The following is an 11457-nucleotide window of genomic DNA, read 5'->3' as shown; positions in this document are numbered from 1 at the left end:
GTATGCACCTGGAATTTTTTTCATCCGACCTGGAAAAACCTGGAAAACTCAGGGAATTTGATTCCTTGGATTGAGTAGACACCCTGTGTATATTCAGTCCCCAGAAAGCCAATAAAATCAAATTTGTGAGAAAATTAGCTCTCACGAGCTCAATCTCTCGAAGTCCCTCCCTTTTTACATATTCTGCACAAACGATACTTTCCGCCCGCCCCATTCATATAATTCGGAAGGAAATCCTGTGAGGGGTGAATTGAATACACTTTAATACCAAAATGCACAAAACTTAAAAATTCATAAATAACAAAAAAATCAAATACACCTTTTAAAGTCGGGTAGATGAATCGAAAATACTCAAGTTGACAGTTCCTTGGATTCTCTTCATCCACTTTCTCTTTGAAATAAATACTTCAAATTTGATACGCATACAAATAAAAAATGATCAATTAAAAGAACTAAATGTTCACATTTGTCCTACGGTCCTACGTCAAGCTTCTGTTCGTGCCCCTAGGCACAGACCCTTCTACTTTTATAGTAGACCTGTAGTCCTACATAAAACGTAAAGTGTTACTTGGGTTGTGTCCTGGGTGGGGACAGATCCATGAGATTTATGAATTTCAGTCACCCCAGTATTATGGCAACTTCCATTTGAATAACACACAGAACTTACTGACCCCTAATAGTGACTACCTGGCCAATAATACTGGGATGACTATAGTTATCGTATCGTAACTAAAATTTGAAAGTAAAATGATGTTGAAACAATGTATGGTCCCTCAATTTTGTTTGAATTCATAATCTTGAATCTAGGTACAATAAGGATGGAAACCTTTATTTCTGTTATTTAACTTGAAAATTTCACGAAGCACTAGTAAAGGCTTGGCGGAACACTAAGTGCTAACCTAAAATAAATATAATTTCATATTTCATTTGAATGCCTTCTCAGGGTGCTGATAAGTACTGATTTCAACGTCAATGATAAACAGGATGATTTTGTTTATTTCAGCTCTTCTAATAAACCTTCAGGATTTATAAGATGATGATGGTTCCACCTCTTACCCCTACAAAGGTTTGAGCTGGACGATTTATCTTTAAGATAATTGAATATGACATTTTAACCAGGTTGGCAAACAAAATCGAACTGGTTTCGGATACAGATATAAATTCCCTCTAGAGTTTTTCAGTTGCTTCACAGCGATATAAATGTGGAAAAGCTCAGGCGTCCACCTCTTAGTTCGCCTTTTTGTCCACCTAAAATATTCATAAGTATTACAAGCAATCAAGAGTTAATGAACAATCAACAAAGCATCCTATTACACTAGTAACCCCGCAATCTGATGCTATCATAATTTTCAGCAATGTTAGGAATGCTCACGAACCCCTAACATTTGCCAGAAAACTTACTACTAACTCAAGGTATCTTTCAAATAAGCTTCAAAATTGCATATTTTTTTTTATCAAATGTTAAATTCAGTCCTCTATATCCATAATACGCGCGCGAGGCTTAAACCTGTGTAGACTACTTTTTTTTTTAATTAATCTACTATTAAATCAAATATTAAAAATCCATCATCACCCTCGTGGCGAACAGAAATAGTTTTGCAGTGCTACAATAATTATTAAAAAGTCGTTATGACAGCTATCCATATAAAATAATCCGTTAGAGATAACTTCGTCAAGATACATAATTTGTCAATTCATAAAAAAAAATCACTACACGGGAAAAAAAGAGTTCCCATATTCGTGAACCACAGCCGTGAACCATAGTTCACGGTGTATATTTGAGACAATTTTGTTCTGGATAGCTGGCCGTGATTTTTAGTTCACGGTCCGTTCCCGTTTTCGGGAACGGATTTTTTTCCGAGTAGATAACTGTTCAAAAGACAGTTTTAACTTGTGAAATGCAGTGTCTTTTAAATTCTGTAAGTGTTGCTAAACGTTTGATATGTCTAGGCATCGAATTGAAAACATTTATTCCTTTATAATATAATGAATTTTGTGAAGCACAAGTCAAGAAATGTGGTGTTTTTATTTCAACCGCGTTTCTAGTATTATATCTATGAAAGTCACTTCCTCTTTCAATTCGATCACACAAATATCGAGGCAGCAAACCGTTAACTACTTTAAAAATGAACACCATAGTCAAATAAACAATTCATTGCTTCACCGACAACCATTGTAAGGCGTCTAACATCAAAGTTGAGGAAGTGAATCTATTACATCTCAAAATCAAACGCATTATTTTATTCTGCAAGCGCTGTAATCTCGATATTTGTGTTGCATTGGCCAGAAATAAAATGGAAGGGCAAAAGTCAAGATGAGGAGAGATGATTTGATTTGTATAGCTGTATTTTACTGGCAATAGTTAAATCTTTTTTCAGTCGACATAGAATTCCATACTTCTTGGCAATTTTCTTGATGACATTGTCAATGTGAGAGTTGAACTTAAGTGTGTCATCAATAATCACGCCTAGATATTTAATCTCCCGAACGCGATCAATAGTCTCATCATCAATTACAACAGAGACGTTCTCATTTACTCGATTCCGCGAAATTACCATAAATTCAGTTTTACTTGTATTCAATTTTAACTGCTTATACTTCAACCATCTACTACGAGAACGCAAATCTTCATTCAAGTGTAAAACGGCATCATCTAAATGCTTAGCTGCAATGAATAACACAGTATCATCTGCAAAAAGATTAATGTCGCAAAATCGTAAAACACGTCGCAAGTCATTAATATACATAATAAATAACAGGGGCCCTAATACACTTCCCTGGGGGACTCCAAGGTTATTCCCCGCGGGACTGGAAACAGAATCATTAAAAACAGTCCGTTGAGTTCTGTCAGACAAATAGCTTTCAAACCATTTATATGCAGTACTCGTAATTCCAAAGCGCTTGATTGATCTTAACAATAAGGGCCTAGAAATTGTTTCAAAAGCGCGTTTAAGATCCAAAAAAAAAACAGCAACAATCGTATCTTTACACTCCAAGTTATTTTTCCACTTCGCTAATACCAAATTCAACGCGGTTTCACAAGAATGACCTTCCCGATATCCCGATTGTTCTGGTATCAACAAACTATTACTATTTAAATACTCCAACAGCTGGCCTTTAACAACAAGTTCTAAAATTTTCTCTAATGTGTGCAACATGTTGATGGGACGAAACTCTTCGGCTTTAATCGTTCCAGCAACTTTTTGAATAGGGACCACTAAGGATTCCTTCCAAATTTGTGGCACATGTCCAGTTTGTAATGATTCATTAATAAGGTCTAGCAAAATGTGGCCAATGACATGAAAGCAATCTTGAATAACTCTAGCATTAACATTATCTACTCCAGCCGATTTTCCTAATGAAAAACAAATAACTCTAAGTTCATCTAATGTAATTGGGTGAAAAACTTCAAATCTATAACTACTAACTGGCTGTTTTATTTCGTCAGGTCCATCGACCAATTCAATAGATTGATTAATCAATGAAACGCTATCTACGAAATAATCATTAAACTTAGCTGCAATAACTTGTTCTGACTGTTCTAATGTGCCATTAAAAGTTATGGACCGCGGTTTGCAATTACTAGGTTTTAATAAAGATTTCAAAATTTTCCATAACTCTTTGCTGTTGTTTTGATGCTGATCTATCTTCCTTTTAACATATTCACAACGAGTTTTCTTTATCGATTGTGAATACTTACTACGCGCGATTGTGTACCTATTCCAATGATTGTCATTATTTGATCTACAAAACTTTTTGTACCATTTGTCCCTTTTCCGTTTAAGACGCAAAAGATCCAAATTGTACCAGCTGTTCGAGTTCTTCAAAGAAACAAACTTTTGCTCAACTAGTTGATTAGTACACGTTTTCAAAGCGTTATTAAGAACAGCTGTAGATTCATCTAAGTTACCGGCCGCGAATGGAAAATCCAGGCTTCTCTCAACAAGATTTGAAACAGCTTGCTTCGAATATTTTCTCCAGCACTTCAATTTTACAAAATTATCGTTATCGTTAACATGGTCTAAGACATTAATCACTAAAGTCTCATGATCGGTTATTTTCAAATCAGTATCCGTAACTGAACAAATGGAATCAAAATTGGAATAAACGTGGTCAATTAAAGTTCTACTGTTCCTGAAAATACGCGTATACTCATTTACCATTTACTTCAAATTAAAAAAAAACTCAGCTAAACGCTTCAAATGATTCGAATTATGGTTATCACGCCAATTAATATTAAAATCACTAGCCAATATATTTAATTTACTAGAACCAAGGAATGCCTCGAGCCAGTTCTCTAAAACTTCAACAAAACGCTTGTCACTAGAACTGGGAGAATATTACAAAACACCATAATTACCCATCTTCATGCCACGTACAACTGTAATGCCCAAGAACCAGTTGCCATCAATAATTTCGTTTTTACGAAGGTTGAATTGAACTGATTCATTGACATAAATAGCAACACCGCCAGAGTGTCTGGAATGTGATAAACAAGCAGCAACAATATATCCCGGAATACTATACTGATCAAAAGCTTCAGTTTTTACAATATGAGTTTCAGATAAGAAATCTAAAAGAGGACGTTTTTCCTCAACAATCTAACGTAATGCTACGTAGTTTGTTGACAACCCCGCAATATTCAAGTATGAAAAAATTGAATTGTTTCACATTCCTGGAACTTGGCTGCTATTCATTGAAACGGAAGCTGCTTTTCTTCTGATCAAAAAGTCTTTTATAGAGCAAACATTCCGAGCTAAATGCGGCATGGTTGACGTCCAAGTTCATTTTTCGTTCTTTATTCATTTTCAAACAATTAATACCTTTCAATACAGTTGACGTACACTCCGACGCTTTGTGTTGTTGGCTGCACCTAGAGCATCTATCACAATTTTTGCAATACATTTACTTTTTTCGCACATAACAAACATTTATACGTATCGACATCGACTTCAATTACAACACTAAACTTGTTTAAGTGAAGCGTGGATTTTCATAACTTTAACATCATTAATAGCGATGTCTTCATTTTGACTTTTTAAGTAGTCAATGAAGACATCGGAGGAAAACTGATCGCTCATGCCCACTATTTTCAATCTTGGCACCGAAGTGGGAACAACAGCTTTATATTTTTCACCCAGATTGCTTTCAATACCAGTTTTTACATCATTTAGATTAGCTCCTGTTGCACACTCAACAACAATAGAGCCATCTTTACCATTCCTAAAATTACTGATTTTGTGTGTTTTTGGATCCAACTGAGTTTTCAAAAACTTACGAATATCTTCGCAAGCTTGTTTGGACTCTTTTGGTTTGATCACAATGACCGGACGAGTCTTACGATTACTCTGGTTGTTACTGTTACTGTTAATGTTACTGTTACTGTTACTAATATGCTTTCCCATTGACATGAACTAGGGGCAAGTTACACTTAAGGCAGTTCCTATGAAATCAGTGTTGTGCAACGGCCGACGAGCCACGAGCAGAACACTTTACGTTTGGACATTAGTTCCGCACCAAGGGGTAGAAGTTGTTCCACTCTTGTCGCGTCTTTGGTGGACATTTATTCCACATTACTGCTTCTTGATGCGAGTCAACAACGTTTTTCACCGCTCAGGTGATTCTAAATCGTATACACAATCAAAAGTAATTTTTTTTCGTCTACGAACATCATAAGATCAGAATTTCCAAGCCATCCTTGTCATATATTTTTTTAACATTAAACATTATGCTGGAAATCACTTCCGAGGCAACCAAGAGTCCTCTCAGCTGAGCGTTTGATACATGATAAGTCATATATGTGAACGACACTCACACATGCTTTTCTGGTGGCCCCTCGCACCATGAAGTCATCTCCGTTTCATGTTCCGGAAGGGTCCAGCTTTTTAAATGGAATTAAAATAACACGCTTCTGCTTTTGGCGCTGCTGCTGTTGGTGCTGTTGCTTTCGCAGGACGACACAGGATATGTTGCTCGGGCTGCTCCGTTTCACGGTCTCCTGTTACCCCCTCCGGTGCGCGGATTCACTCCTTGGAGTCGTAATATAATCGAAAAACATTTTCGACATTGTCCGGATGTTTTTCACGTTCTTCCGATCGTTGCTGCGCTGCTGGGTTCCACTTTGCGACGGGACGAGTTCTCCCCCTTAAAGTGGATGATGTGTTTCGAACCGAGAGAAATTCCTTGCACACACGTACATTCTTCGGTCGTCGTCGTCGTCATCATCGCCGGCCTTCAAGACCGGAATGTGCGAACTCGCTTGTTTCGGATATAAAGGAGATGCATTCGATGAGAAATTCCTTCCCCGAGCAGCATAGTGGACAAACTGGATCAGATGGTTCAGGCTTTAAACTTAAAGTTGTATATTCCACCGTTCCTCGTTGGATGTGCTCCTGAGCGCTGGAAGTTTTGGAGTATATGAGCATGTTAGAAAGTCACCCAGCATTGCAAGAGCATAATACATAAAAGTGCTTTAGAAGAACAGGGAAACTGATAGCGTAAGATGAGCTGCAGAGCTTTTACTATTTTGTCCGAACTCTAGCTCAATCTCCTCCCGAAGGTGAAAGTGGTTGAAATCGAAGTTCCACGCTGAAAAGAAAATCGTCACATCACCGTGCTTTGCAGCGAGATGAGGACGGGAGAATGCAATGAGATACAGAGTAGGAAGACTGAAACACGATGTTAGCATTGCGAACCTCCATCGTGATGCTCCACCCAAGCTTTGCTAGAGACTATGCATGGTCTCCGTACCGACGGCCAATCTGGTCGGGTTTTGTAGATACGTTTGAATCTGTGCTCTTTTGTAGAAGGTTAAAAATGGAACGCTTTATGTACAATTCCCACGTGGCACAATGATGCAGAACTTTGTCTCTCACTGTATAAAGAAGCTTGAATTTGGGCTTTTGCTACTATCTATCTATTTCTACCTATTAACGTGATACATTTGTTTGTTTTTTTTTATTAATTACTTTATTTGTACAGGCTCAATTGAATGAACTTTACAGAGCCGAGTTATCCTTTCCGTTATACATTATTACTGTCTTATATTTCAAGTTAAAGGAACTGGACCGAGTACTCGCGGTTGTCTCGAGGTTAGTGGGGATTCACAGCTTTTTGGATGGGAAAAGGGAAGAAGGAGGTTTGAAATGTGGCTTACGATACAAATAATAAATTAATCCTAAAACATGAAATTATCTTGAAAACAAACATTGAAGAAAAAAAACCCCACACGTACAAAATACAAACTAAACACAAGGTTAATCAAACTAACAATTTAAGGTTAATATTCTTAAAGTAAACATATATGAGTTTCATAAACTCCAGATCACGTCTAGCCAAAATATCCCGAACTGGAACATTAGGTTGTCTACCTCGAGCCCGAAGGGAATCATAAAAATGTGATCTGACTCCACGATACTCCGCACAAGACCAAAGGATGTGATCAGCGTCCTGGTAACCTTGTCCACATTCACAGAGATTGCTGTCTCCCAAACCCACACAGAACAAGTGAGCGCTCAGACAATAGTGATTGGACATGAGACGAGACATCACGCGTAGTCCAACCCTTTGAACCAGTGTTCACTCGGCTGTCGACAAAAGCAGGCCACTCTCGATGTGTGCCACGCTATCGTCTGTTTTCTCGGCAGCAACCATTGTGTGGTCCTCCTCATTGTTCTTCATCAGCAGTTCTTTCGGTCGATGCGTCGTCGACTTTGAAAAGCAACCGTTTCGTGATGAGTGTGTGAGTGCTGACCACGTTTTGCGTCCATTGCTGCAATGGACGCGCTCTGACCCTCGTTGGCGTACAATAATTTGCCATACAATGAAACTACTGGAAGCGGCTCCAGTTGTGATGGAGGAGGCTTTTTGGATAGCGGAAGATAAAGTGTTTATTGTGTTGTACCTTTTGACTATATTTTTAAGATGTATTGTATAGTGACCAAGAATCCTCAGCTCTGTAAAGTTAATTCGGTTGAGCCTTATCAAATAAATTAATAATAAAAAAAAACCCTTTGAACCATGCAAACTTAGGGATAATTGAATGTAGCCATCGTCCCAAGCTCCCTTCACTCCATTGATGTTGCCAGCTAACGAGTGACTGCTGACGATAAATAGAGAAAAATTCACTATAGGCGATTTGTCGATCATAAATGTCGCCTTCCATAGCGCCCACCTTCGCAAGTGAATCCGCCTTCTCATTGCCCAAAATTGAGCAATGCGAAGGGACCCACGCGAAGGTGATGATGAAAGAGCGCACGTATAAAGCACTAAGCAGCTCTCGTATTTTCAAGAGAAAATACGAGAAGTGCTTTACCGGCCTAATGGAACGTATAGCCTCGACAGAACTGAGACTATCCGTAAAAATAAAGTAGTGGTGTGGAAGAAGTGAAGCAATAGTTTCCAAAGTGTAGTAAATTGCTGCCAGTTCAGCCACATACACAGAACAAGGAGCTTCAAGTTTTCGAGAGGCGCTATGAAATTCATTAAATACACCAAAACCAGCGGACTCCTCTATTAGAGATCCATCTGTGAAAAACGATCTTGCAGAATCAACATGGCCAAACTTTGCAGCGTATAATGACGGAGCAATCATAGGACGATGATGCTCTGGAATTCCGCGGATTTCCTGCGTCATAGATAAATCAAAATTCACTGAATTGCCGAAATCGGAGAAGACTACACGATTGGGAATATTTCTTGAAGGGCTGACATCCTGTGTTAAATATAGGTAGTACAAAGTCATATAACATGTTTGAGGATTTAGCTCTAGAAGCTTCTCAAAGTTTTCGATCACCAGTTGGTTCATTACTTCGCAACGGGTGAGGAGCCTCAGAGATAACTCTGAAAAACGGACGGATAGTGGCAACATGCCCGCCAGCACTTCGAAACTCATAACGCAATACGAAGACAGCGATACTGAATCCGTTCCAGTTTGATGATGTGCGTTTTAGACGCCGACTGGAAGCAAAACCTACCGTACTCTAAAACCGATAAAATCGTTGTCCGCTACAACGTCAGAAGATCTTGTGGATGGGCTCCCCACCACGTTCCGGTAATTGATCGAAGGAAATTGATCCTTAGTTGGCATCTTCGTCTCAGATACTCAATGTGGGATCTCCAGATGCATTTGGAATCGAACCAGACCCCGAGATATTTGAAAGACATAGAATGAGTGATCGGCTTACCCAAAAGTTGAAGCTTCGGTTGAACATGAAAATGATACATTTGTTGTAACATTTCAATTTATTTAACCGGAAGAATTATTCATCTTTGATTCATGGTTTCGTAAGTTGTTACATGTGTTCGCTTCAGAGGCATAATTTGATTGAATTGATAAACAATGATAACCTACTTAACTACAAATACCCTAACCTAATGAGCAAGATCCCTAATGATCTGATGGTTTGACCTCTTACAGACGTCTCTGAACCTTTCCATTATGGACGTTCTGCGCACCACCATTGTCAGTGGCGATGGATCTCAGAATTTCGAGTTCGCGGGGGCTGTTGAGGATCATCCTACGGATCTTGTTCTGGAGTTTGAGGTGATGGTACTTAGCACAGCTTTGCCAGATCGGCATACCGTACTCAAATGTGGGAAGGATGATTTGCTTATGTATAGAAAGCTTGTTTTTAAGGGAATGGGAGGACTTCCGGTGGATATAGTTAACTAATTAATATGTTACACTGATGTGAAACGGAACAGCAACTTGCTATCAAGGGTCAGACCAAGGTAGACGACTTCACACGATGGAAGTGAGTATCTGACTTGAAGTAAGAAGCTTGGATCTTGTTGCTGAACTTTGTGTTTGCAAGTAAGTGATTTCTAGTGATGGGTATTTTCGGAACGGTATCGACGTGTAGTTGCCGAAAATCGATACCCGGCGCCATTTTGGAGCCCAACAAGGTGAACATTGGTTCCAGAAAAAGTGTCAAATACCTTACAATCAGAGCCGTTCTCAGGATTTTTGTTTAGGTGGCGTGCTCTCAGTTTTGCGCATTTACAAAAAAAAATTCAACGAGATCGACGAGATGTTTTCGCACGTTTTCACCGCTACTTTTAAAATCTGTGGGTGGGGCATGGAGTTCAGCATATCCGATTTATGAAACTCACATACTCACCTAGAAGTTCTGGGACCTTCATAGAAGTCAAAGGCAATTCGTTAGAACATCATTTGATCGTAAAAGTAAAGCGAACGTTGTAGAATTTCAAGGATCTTCATAGATTTTCAAGAAACTTTCCAAAACTTTGTAGACATCAATTGAACTGCGTAGAAGATCTGAAAACTGTCTAGAAGTGCTGCAAATTTTATAAACGTTCAACTTACATGTGTTAAAGGTCAGCAAGTTTTGTACACGGTAAGAAAAAAGTTGAGGTCACTACAATACTATTTGAATTACACAACTCAACAGAGAGACCAGAAATCACACAGTTCAGTTAACACAGCTGTGGTTCAATCCGTCGAAGGTTTTGTGGTGAATCGCTCGACGCAGCAGTCCTCAGAAGAACAATTGACACTTCTCAACAAGGGATTAGGATATGCGATCTCCTCAAAACCTGACGTGGAAGAGACCATCGTTGACATGGAGACTGCAATCACTCACACACTTCCTATTCAATTACACGAGACTGCCAGGAATATTATTTCAGAGACAATACAAAACGGAAAGGGACATTCACTTAATAAAACCGAAAAAGAGGAAATTCGAATTCTCAAAGAACTAAAAACAAGCCGGTATTCTACACAAAAAAGCGGACAAAGGTAATGCAGTAGTGATTTTGGACAAAGAGGACTATGACAATCGGATGACGGAAAAAATTACTAATGGCCCATACAAACAGTTGAGGATTGACCCGCTCCCATCTATAGTTAAACATGTGGATAAAACGTTGAAAGAGTGCAAGGCGTTTATTGGCAACAGTACGAATCAATTGAAAGTTTCAAACCCTATTCTACCTAGGATCAAAGGTTTACCAAAGATTCACAAACCATGAAACGAAATGAGGGAGATTATCTCGGCTGAAGGATCCCCCACTCATAAGCTTGCCAAATGGCTAGTGAAGGAATTTCAAAATATGCCTAAACCCTTTTCCACTCGCTCAGTTAACAGCACACAGGAATTCGCAAGTCAGCTTCAGGCATCAGGAGAGATTCGGGAAGATGAAGTCATGGTTTCATTTGATGTCACAGCACTTTTTCCGAGTGTACCAGTAAAGGAAGCCATCAGCCTTTTAGAGGACTGGCTTCTGAAGCAACGTGAGGATTCTACTTGGAAAAACAAAGTTCGGTCATATCTCAAGCTTACTCGTCTTTGTATGGAGGAAAATTATTTCATTTTCAGGGGAAATTTCTACAAACAAACTAAAGGCGCTCCTATGGGAAATCCGCTTTCTCCATTTTTATGTGAATTGTTCATGGATAACCTAGAAAATACTCTGGAGGATAGAAATTTGTTG

The sequence above is a fragment of the Ochlerotatus camptorhynchus genome, unplaced genomic scaffold (genome assembly GCF_037179485.1).
Source record: "Ochlerotatus camptorhynchus isolate MF236.1 unplaced genomic scaffold, CSIRO-AGI_Acam_v1.1 ptg000151l, whole genome shotgun sequence".
Lineage (NCBI taxonomy): Eukaryota > Metazoa > Arthropoda > Insecta > Diptera > Culicidae > Ochlerotatus > Ochlerotatus camptorhynchus.
Note: the sequence above shows the minus strand (reverse complement) of the source record.